We start from the raw sequence: 10,951 nt of genomic DNA, 5'->3' as shown, positions 1-10,951 counted from the left end.
GAGAGATAATAAAAGTACTAATATCCAAAGAATGACCTTGATTTAGCTCAAGTTTTTGGCTGTATGTACCCAAATTGGAAGAAGCCTTGCTGTACTCAGCCCATAGAAACTATATTATCCTTGGCTACTGAAGGCAAAAGCATTGTCTCTCAATATAATTTTTTTAAGATTTTTTTGATGTGGACCATTTTTTAGAGTCTTTATTGAATTTGTTATAATATTAATTCTGTTGTATTGGTTTTTTGGTCCTGAGGCATGTGGGATCCTAGCTATCCAACCAGGGATGGAACCCACACCTGCTGCATTGGAAGGTGAAGTCTAAACCACTGGATCGCCAGGGAAATCCCTATAATTTTTATTAAGGACACACAAGTGTATCAATCAAGATAGAGTGAATTTCTGTTCAAGTAAATCAGGAAGAGCAAGATATCATAGCAGTCTCTTCCATAAGCACCCTAGAGAAGCAAGTTTTGCCAAGATGCTTCTCCTTGAGACATTAAAAATCCCACTCCCACCCCGTGTGACCTGACAGCTTCGAGTCAATTCCTTAAGGAAGTAAGGGTGTTGCAGAAACCAGTACTCAAGAAACCAAGCACCACTCGGAGAGCTGGAGAACACAGGTTTATTACGCTGGCGGGCCCAGAGGAGTTAACACTCCAAGCTCTGAGCCTGGAACAAAGGGATTACAGAGTTTTTACAGACAGACTGTAGTGGGCAACACTAGCTGTTGTTAAACAACAATAGGCTGGTTTAAACTAAGGGGTTTCACGCACGCACGGTAACAGTGGTCAAGATGGGGAGGAGGATGCCTGTCCTGGACAGGCATGATTAAGCAGATCTGCAGGGGCTGGGCAATTGCAAAGAGCAGGACAAGGGTGAGTGAGATAAACTCCAGTTCCTAGTATTGCAAGTCCCCACTTTCTGAGACTACGTGACCTACGTGATCTAGATTTTGCAAGGGGCAAGCTGAGTTACAGAGGCAGAAGGAGAAGGAGGTTATGTAAAATTTTAACGTTTCCTCTTCAAGGGGAGCAATTAAGTAAGCCCCTGGGCCACAACTACTGAGCCCATCTGCCACAACTGGAGAAGCCTGTGCACTACCCCCCTGCATTGCAATGAAGATCCCTAGCAGCCAAATAAAAAAAGAGACAGAGAGAAGAAGAATGAACCTGACCATCATGGTCAAGAACAATTTGCTAAGGGGGACAGGGATCAAAGTGGGGAGACTAGTTCAGAGGCTATTAAAATAAGTCAGGCAAGAAATGATGGTCACTTGGACAAGGATGGTGGCAGGAGAGGTGGAATGAAGCGGTCAGATTATAGGTATAGAGCTAACAAGATTCGCTAATGGATTAGATAGTGTGGTGGGAGAAAAGGAGAGTAAATGGTGACTGCAAGGGTTTTCCTTGAGCAAGTGGAAGGGCAAAAGCACTTTATCTGAGAAGCAGCAGATGGCAGGCAGGAATGGAAGTCGTATTTGGACACCTCCCTAGAGGTGAGAAGGAAACTACAAACCAGGAATGTGTGGTGTCTTTGAAGCCAAGTGAAGAATGTGCCTGAGGGAGAAGGGAGGAGGGATCACTGCAAATGCTGCTGATGAGATCGCTGAGATGGGGACTGAGAGCTGAGCGATGGATTTAGCAACCTGACAGCCACTGGGGAACTTCACATGTGAGAGAAAGTCGCTCAGTTGTGTCTGACTCTTTGCGACAAGGACTGTATAGTCCATGGAATTATCCAGGCCGGAATACTGGAGTGGGTAGCTTTTCTCTTCTCCAGGGCATCTTCCCAACCCAGAGATTGAACTCGTCTCCCTCATTGCAGGCAGATTCTTTACCAGCTGAGCCACAAGGGAAGCCCAGGGGACTTTGACAAGTGCACCACTAATCACTGAAGTCCTCAGGCACCGCTCCAAGCATGGAAATTCAGGTTCTGTGATGCGGAAGATGCTGGAAGAAAAACGCGCTCTTAACTCCAAATTCTGCAGCTGTCTTGGGAGTCAAAGCAGCAAGTCACACCCAGACCTGCAACACCATAGACCCTATGAGACCTAAGCCCAGAGAGAGTCGCATTATCGATACAAGCAAGTCCATTTGTGTGAAAGCAGACAGGGAGCTGCTGGGAGTTCGAAAGTAGGATTCCAAGTTTCCAGCCAATCCACTGGCTCCTGTAACATACTGATAAACCAACCAACTAACCAACTCAGAAGCAAAGCAGTATTGAAAAGGCAGCAGCAGTAGCATTATAAAACTATCTGAGATCTAAACCCTTCCACCTCCAAACAGAAGTGATTAGAATAGTCATTCAGTTCCTTTAGGGCAGGGACTCTGCTTCACAGGCATACACCATGCCGGGAACAGAGTAGATACTTAACAAGGGTTGCTTGTTGATTGGCTGATTGCTATGTCTCTTACATGTTATCTCATTTAATATTCACAATACTCTTCAATATAGTCACAACACTCTTCAAGAATTGATGCTTTTGAGAGTAAAACCTATCTGACCTTTAGGGCATGAAACATCAGAACTTGCTGTAATGGGAGATCAGGCCTTTATGTAATCCATTTACATTAGGGACAGAGAGCATTTTCTTTTGCTTGACAGGTTGACATGCCTTCATGTGTTTTCCAGTTAATTAGCAGAATCATTTAGGCACTGAGGGTTTTGATGATCTCAATAAAAATACCTATTTATGTAAAAAAAAAAAGAATTGATGCTTTTGAACTGTGGTGTTGGAGGAGACTCTTGAGAGTCCCTTGGACAGCAAGGAGATCTAATCAGTCAATCCTAAAGGAAATCAGTTCTGAATATTCATTGGAAAGACTAATGCTGAAACTGAAACTCCAACACTTTGGCCACCTGATGCGAAGAACTGACTCCTTGAAAAAGACCCTGACGCTGGGAAAGATTGAAGGCAGGAGGAGAACGGGATGACAGAGGATGAGATAGTTGGATGGCATCACTGACTAGATGAACATGAGTCTGGGCAAGCTCCAGGAGTTGGTAATGGACAGCAGCAACATGCAACAAACTGAATATAGGTTTTGGAGTTGGACAAACTTATATTTGAATCCCAGAGTCCCCAGGTGCTCATTATAAAGCTCTGGGCAAGTCATTTAACTTTTTTGAGCTTCGATTTCCTTATCCATAAAATGAGGTAATAATAATTACTTTGAGGATGTTGTATTACATGAGACAACTTGCATAATTGTAGATACACAATAAATGCTATTCCTCCTTTCCTCAACCTAACAGTCAAGGGAGCAGGGGAGACAGAATTATGTAACTGTTATTATTTCTCTGCTTTGTTTCAATGGTTCTCAGAGTGCTATTGTAACCTGTAGCATCACTTGGGAACTTTTAGGATGCCAATTCTCGGGCCCCACCAACACCTACTGTCTCAGAACCTCTGCGGATGGGGCCCAGTAATCTGTGATTGCATGTGCTCTCTGGTTTGAGAACCACAGCTCTGTTTCATTATGGACCCAGTCTGCAACATAGCCACGGAGGAAACTTGAGTAGCTGAGTAACTTGGCAAGATCACAAAGTTATTCACTGAAGACGCCATTCAAATAAGGATCTCAGGCAAAAGAGTGCTCTTATTCCCAACAATAATTACCAATGGAACATAGATTTTTCTCATTTTACAATTGAAAATATGGGACTCTCTGCCTTTGTGAGCCTTACTAAACTTTCTTATAAGGCAGTTTCTCTGTTCCTGTTTCTTTTCCCTACTCAAAACTATGCCTGGTGGTAAGTACTCTATGTATCTTCTGTTACTCATGGTGAGGAAAAATATGCTAACATGTATAAATACATGTTAATAACCAGGCTCGAAGTAAACCGGCATGCATGTTAATTCAGGTGTCCTTCTAGGAGGGGGAGTTGGCACAACACAGCTCTAAGAAGAAGAGAGACGTTTGGCCCTCTCTGTCCTGTGGCCCTGCAGTAGGCTCAGTGTCATGGCCACAGCATCATAGCTGGGTGTGTATCCAGCCAAAGCACTGGGGGTGGGAGGGGAACAGATTTTCAAAGTACGGTAGTCCTGGACAGCACGTGCTGGTAAACCGGCTCTTAGGGGTGTCCTGATTTTCATGGTGAAACACTCTCCCTACGGATGATTTCAAGCTACCATGGTAGAACATCCTGCTAGCAAAGTTGCTGAATCTTCAACCACCAGCAGTGGGCAGTGGAGCTGGCCCCAGCACACCGTTGTGACATCGCCTATCGGCGGGCCCCATTTTGACATGGCAACTGGCACAGTGTTTTGCTTATTGTACTGGCAAGTGCCTTCAGAATGCTTTGCAGTATGCCTCCTGAGGCAGTAATCACACTGAATGTGACTTGATGAACCCTGCCTGATTCTCAGGAAACCAAATTTATATGTTGGATTCTTTCAGTAGAAACAATTATTTTGACTTTACACCTATTTTGACTTTACACCTATTTTGACTGGCACTTGTAAAAGCAGGATGACCAAAATTATTATTTTCAACTAAATAGAATGTTGACAATAATATGAAATAGATTAGAAGGTAAAGATAAGCTCCTTCCTTGAAAATCTCTTCAGAAAAAATTATTATAATACATAAGTGTATGTTTATATTATATATTAATAGAAGAGTTTTATAAGTATTAAATAAACAGTCTTTGGCATAATTTTACATGGTTAGATCTTCAGGAAATTTTATTTGTTCCAATATTTCTATGTATTGCTGAGAAGAATGGAGTGAATTATAGTATTCTGAAGTGAGGTAGTTGACCTCAATTACACAAAGGATAGGAAATTTTTAGAAAGAAGATCATGGTTTTATTTTTTGCCTGTAGTCTCAGGATTAAATTCACTATCAAATTCTTTTTTCTATTCATTCTTAAATTATCCCAAGATTCTTGTAACCTCATAAATAAGACAGTAGACTAAATCAAATGCATTTCAACATTTTATAAATTCTAATCTTAAAAATATAAACCTATTTATTCATAAAATTTATTTTTAATTTATATCTAGCAGAGTATTTTGTTTTTTAAGAGAGCGGAATTTTTAATATTTATTTTTATGTATTTATTTGGCTGTGCCGAGTCTTAGTTGTTGTGGCTTGCAGGGTCTTTAGTTGCAGCATGTGGGACCCAGTTCCCTGACCAGGGATCCAATCCAGGCCACCTGCATTGGCAACACAGTCTTAGCCACTAGACCACCAGGGAAGTCCCTTGAAAACAGTTACTGGTGGAAGTGAAAATTGATTCAACTTCCATGCATGGCAACTTCACCACCTCATTCAAACTTACAAATATATCGATACGTACCTTTTCACCCAGCAAGTCCATTCCAGGAACTTACTCTACCGGTATACTTGCCTTGTATGAAATGACATTTGCTCAGCATTATTCACTGCAGTGTTGTTTATAATAGCAGCAGAATGTGTCTCTCAATAGGAGATGACTGAAAATGTTGTGATGCCTCCATGCATCACAGTGAACTAAAATGAACCATGCTAAGTCACTTCAGTTGTGTCTGACTCTGTGGGTCCCCGTAGATGGCAGCCCACCAGGCTCCCCTGTCCCTGGGATTCTCCAGGCAAGAACACTGGAGTGGGTTGCCATTTCCTTCTCCAATGCATGAAAGTGAAAAGTGAAAGTGAAGTCGCTCAGTTGTGTCCGACTCTTAGAGACCCCATGGACCGCAGCCTACCAGACTCCTCCATCCATGGGATTTTCCAGAGAAGAGTACTGGAGTGGGGTGCCATTGTCTTCTCCAAAAATGGACCATAACAAAGGATAAATGAAGCCTTCTGTGCATTTGAAAAAAAAAAAAAGAATCCCAAGATACATTATTAAGTCTTAAAGAAAATCAAGGTCAGAGCAGTTTATAAATGACTACCATTTGTGTGGGTTAGAAAAACCCAAATCAACAATAACAATGGGAAAAAAAAAAAAAACAGGCAAAGGGAAAAATATGTACAGCTTTTCTGTACTTAGCATGACTTGAAAAGGAGACCCAAGAAACTGGTAACTTGAGAAAGGGAAACCGGACGGCTGGGGGGTGGATTGTTGTTGTCGTTTAGTCGCTAAGTCATGTCCGACTCTTTTTCAACCCGCCAGGCTCCTCTGTCCGTGGGATTTCCCAGGCAAGAATACCGGACTGGGTTGCCATTTCCTTCTCCAGGGGATCTTCCCCACCCAGGGATCGAACCTGCGTCTCCTGGATTGCAGGTGGATTCTTTTACCTCTGAGTCACCAGGGAAGCCTGGGGAGTGGGTTGAAGGGAGACTTTTACAGTGTCCCTTCTGAATTTTGAACTATGCAAACATCTTACCAATTCTAAAACTAAAAAAATTCACGTGGCAAGTACTCATTGGCTAAAGGAACTAATGAACTAGAAAACTGATTTATTAAATAAAGGGCTTCCAGTCAATACTCCTCTGTGCTCTTTAGAGGAAAAGGTTTTAGAGACTCCTAGCCTCTGCCCCTTCCCTAATTCTTGGCAGAGTCCCCACAGGGAATCACCAACAGAGGTGCTCTCCGGGCCTTCAGAAAGGCATGTGGGAAGAAAATATTTATTCCGGTCAGCTGGCATAATTTCCTGGAAAGGCCTCCCTTTTTCATCCTGAAACCATGCTTTCATGTGGCCCCACAGAGAAGCCAGTTGGAAGACTTTGCCAAGCCTGTTTAATTAGACTCCTTGCTGAAAAGCTGAGCCATTGGTCTCTGAGGTAGCAACTGGCCCCAAAAGATGGAATCACTTCTCCACAGGGAACTCTTTTTAAAAAAGTCTGATAGTTAATGCCTTCCTGCATACAAACCAGCATCTAAAAATTATTTACAATATTGAGAAAAGCAAAGTGAATAATACCAAAGTCTCCAGAATTGCAACAACCCGAAGAGCTGGTCTGTGAGTGCTGATTAAATTCCAGGGGAAAGGGTAGTGAACAGCACTGGTATGTGCTTTGGGCAGCTCGGGTGTCATCACTTGGGCTTGATAAGGAGGATGAAAAGGAGACTGACGACTTCCCGGGAGGAGGCTCCGGGTGCTCCGGGTGCCAATGAAGGAGAGTCCCATCCTACAGGCCTGCAGGCCAACAACAAACGGAGGGGAAAAGAATGGGAGGAGTGGGGGCCTTAACCCCTTCTCCCCCCATCTCCTTTTGTACTATAATGTGATCGTTTCTATAGCAACCTTACGGAGAAAGGATTACTGCCCCCTGCCCACCCCACTCTACAGATGAGGAAACAGGCTCAGAAAAGGGCAGCAACTTGTCTAAAATCTTTACAACTAACACGTGTCCAGCTCAGGAAAAGAGCCCAGGGCTCTCTACTGCTGGAGTTCATTCACTTTAGGATTTTTATCAGAATTTGTTTTAGGAAGGAAGACTAGAATTTTTTTTAACCTTCTATCTGATTAAGTCAGACAGCGTTCCTTGCCAAGATTTTTTGCTACTTTGTGTGTGTGTGTGTGTGTGTGTGTGTGTGTGCTGTGAGGGATCTTAACTCCCCAACCAGGGATGGACTCTGGCCTCCTGCAGTGGAAGCATGGCGTCTTAACCACTGTACTGCCAGGGAAGGCCCTATTCACTTTTTAAGTCAGAAACAATCATTTAGCTTCTAAGAACTTATGCCATTTTTATAATATTGCATCTCAATGTGCTATTTGGCATCTGTACATTATTTCCAACACAAGGAAGATGAATTCTTCCTTTTTCTTTCCTTCTCACCTTGGGTTCGTGCATATGAGCTCAATGAGGGATCCTCAAATTGTTTTATCAGTCAGAAGACAAAGAGAAAATTCCCAGGGGTCCCAGGACAGCCAGAGCCCCTGACTGGAGGTAGGATCTGGCTGCTCCGGTTACTTGGGTATTCACTTTCCATAAACTGTGTCTTTTGACTTTTCTGAAGACAAAACTGGGAGATACAATCTTACGTTAGCCGTATGGACTTGTGTTAGACCTAAGAAAAACTTCTTAACGTATGGTAAAAGAATGCAAGAAACAGATAATATTAATAAAACCAATGCTTCTTGTGCGTCCATAACTATTGCTACCCTGAAAGGAGCACTAATTCAAGCTGAAAGGGAGAGATGAAGGCGACAGGTGTGCGTGAGTGTGTGTGCTCAGTCGCTCCATCATGTCTGATGCTGCGATCCCAGGGACTGTAGACTGCCAGGCTCCTCTGTCTATGGGATTATCCTGGCAAGAATACTGGAGTGGGTTACTATTTCTTCCTCCAGGGAATCTTCCCGACGTAGGGATCGAACAAGAGTCTCCTGTGTCTCCTGGATTGACAGGTATCAGGGATCAAAGATCAACGAGCAAATTATTCGTCTCTGACTGGTCAGTCGAGAAGATGTTGAACTGCCTTGCACACAAGGATGTTGCCTAGTACTATTGGTGATGTAATTTGAAGATCATTGAGAATGTATGTCTTTGTCAACCTGAACAAATCCAAAATGACCAACAAGGAAAGTAAAGGGCACCAACACCTTACCTGCCGTTTCACCATGATGGTTTCTGTCTACCAGGACCCAAGGTTCAACTCACTTCCAAACAGCAAGGACCTGGCTAATTCCTCTCTCTCTGTTCCCACAACAGCTCACCGAGTAAGTTCTAACTTGATGATGAGCAATGGAGGGCCCCATCAGGTTCTGATCCATCACTGAGAGCTTTTGTTTTTTCCTGTGGATTAGGAGTAAGAGGCTCTCCTGTCATCTCACTTAATGGAAGTGAGAACTAAATGAGATAATAATATAGGATAGTGCTTTGAAAAAGTTGAAAATTTGATATTCAAATCTCATGATTTTATTGTTAACAACAGCAATTGTTTCTTGCTTTCCCAGCTAATTTTTTTTTCCTGTTCTTAGAAAAAAAAAAAGAAAGTAATAATTGCTACAGCCTTCTCAGGAGCATGGGAATGCTGTTCAGTGAGAGCTTTCTAAATGGCTGTTTATTATTAACACCCACAGAATTTCTCCTTTTACACATCTCTTTTGGAATGGAGAGTCCTCTAGGGAATGGATGGTACCATCCACTTTCTGTGAAATGCCTCTTGGGTCTGACTCAGTGTAAATGATGAAGTAGGACAGTTGATCATCTTGATACAAACACATGCCTCCCCACAGCTGCATTTCTGCCTTCTGTTTCTCTGACCCAGTCCTCTACCCTCAACTTTTCCTTGATTCCATCCACCGTGCTTATGAAGGGGTTTCGGTCCCCCCATAATTTCTATTAAGTCGTTCTAAAGATCCCTTCCATAAACACACAACCCATAAAAGCAGTATGATTGCTGCCTTTGGGCAGCATCAGACTATCTTTTAGCTGCTCCCCTTCCAACCAGACTGCTATGCCAAGCCCCTTCCATCAGGTGACTGTTGAGAACACACAGCCACCACCCCCTGTAGCAGCCACCACCTGGCTGAGTAATCCCATTCAATCGGCAAAACTTGACTGAGTGTTGGAGTCATACAAACCCAGCATCAATCCTGGTTCTACCATTAATGTCTGTGAGAGCCTGGGCCAGTCCTTCTCTCCCCTGAGCTTGTGTCCTCATCAGTCAATGGAAACATGAATGCTTCCTCTCATGGTGGCTGCCAGAATTCGAGATAACATACACCAAGCACCACCTCCATATCAAGTACCCACGAAACATGCAGAAAGGGTAGATATTGAGTAACTACGAGAAACGTTCTAGAGATGGTAGAATTCTTAGGGAGAGATCAGAGTTGCCTGTGGACAGAGGTCAAGAAAGACTTTGTAGAGGAGCTTTGCAAGAAGGGTTAGGAGTCTGGCAGATGGACTGAGGGGAGGGCACGCCAGGCAGGGGAACAGAAACAAAGCTGGGACTGGAGCCCAAACCCCTGGGCCCAGTGGGGCAGGTAACAGGATGCAGCTGCAGCAGAGTAGGAGTGGGGAGGGAGGCTTGGGAGAGGAGGCCAGAGCCAGGAAGAAGCTAGATCAGAAGGGCCTTTTAGGGTCATTGTTAAGTTGTAGGGCACATGGTTTGGCCCACAATATAGTAAGATTTTTGCAGCAATGGCCATGTCAGAATACATTAATTATACTAGCAACTAGATAATGAGAATTGAACATCATATATTATAACCCTCCAAAATATAAGGGTCTCTGAGCTGATGGAAACCTTTGTAACCCTTCCAAGTCACACCAGGGTCTGCTGAGAGGCTGGTCCAGGAGGGATATCTCAGCAAAAGCTGGAGATGGAAGAGAACAAGGAGAGAATATCCAAGACCAAATCCTTGAGGGTCAAGAGAAGAGGAAATAAAACATAAATCTTAAGCCCAGGGATCAAGGAACTCAAAGATACAGGACTGAAATGATGTGACCTGGGAGGTAGAATGAAAGACATGTGAATTAAGAGCACTGGCTTTGAATTCAATCTCAGCCCTACTGTCCACTGGCTGTGTGACCCTGGGCAAATTGTTTTACTTCTCTGGGCCTTAATTCTTTCATCTGCAAAATGAGGCTAATAATAGTACATACCGTTCAGAGAAAATTGAAGCAAGGCACTTATCACTTGACTGCCTGCAGGTAATAAGTATTAAAGATATAACAATCCATAAAAGTGATTCCAGAATACCCTCTTTCCCTCTCTTTTTCCCGCTCTACCATCTTGCCCGCTGTCTTCTTTTGTTTTCCTTGCAAAACCTAAAAGGACAGTATTTTCAAGAATCCCTGTCTTCAGCAATGTTTTGCCTTTCTTCGTTTTGTTCCTGAGGCCAGAGAATAAGTTGGGAGATCACCCTCCCTTGATCATGGAGGAAGCTATGACATAAAGGACTCCAAATCCTATTAATGATGGTTGGGCCATTTAAAGAAAAACCATGCAGTGAAATTGACTTCTGGGGGCAAGTACAGGTCTATGAATTTCAACACATGTACACATTCATGTGACCACTACTACAACAGGACGCAGAACCGCCTTTTCACCCCCACATCTTCCTCGCACT

The 10,951-nt window shown here is 43.3% G+C and overlaps 1 protein-coding gene across 1 annotated transcript in view; it reads right to left on the bottom strand.

Annotated features, from left to right (window-relative positions):
- Window positions 1-608: 608 nt before the first annotated feature.
- The window catches only part of LYRM9 (LYR motif containing 9), a 33,998-nt gene continuing 23,655 nt past the window's right edge, over window positions 609-10,951 (bottom strand). Inside the window, exon 4 of the transcript XR_011468044.1 lies at window positions 609-1,949. The gene's annotated coding sequence lies outside the window, so the exon portion shown is untranslated. The remainder of the gene's footprint in view (window positions 1,950-10,951) is intronic.

The sequence above is a fragment of the Bos mutus genome, chromosome 19 (genome assembly GCF_027580195.1).
Source record: "Bos mutus isolate GX-2022 chromosome 19, NWIPB_WYAK_1.1, whole genome shotgun sequence".
NCBI classification, from domain to species: Eukaryota; Metazoa; Chordata; class Mammalia; order Artiodactyla; family Bovidae; genus Bos; species Bos mutus.
Note: the sequence above shows the minus strand (reverse complement) of the source record. Positions and strands in the feature narration are given on the sequence as shown.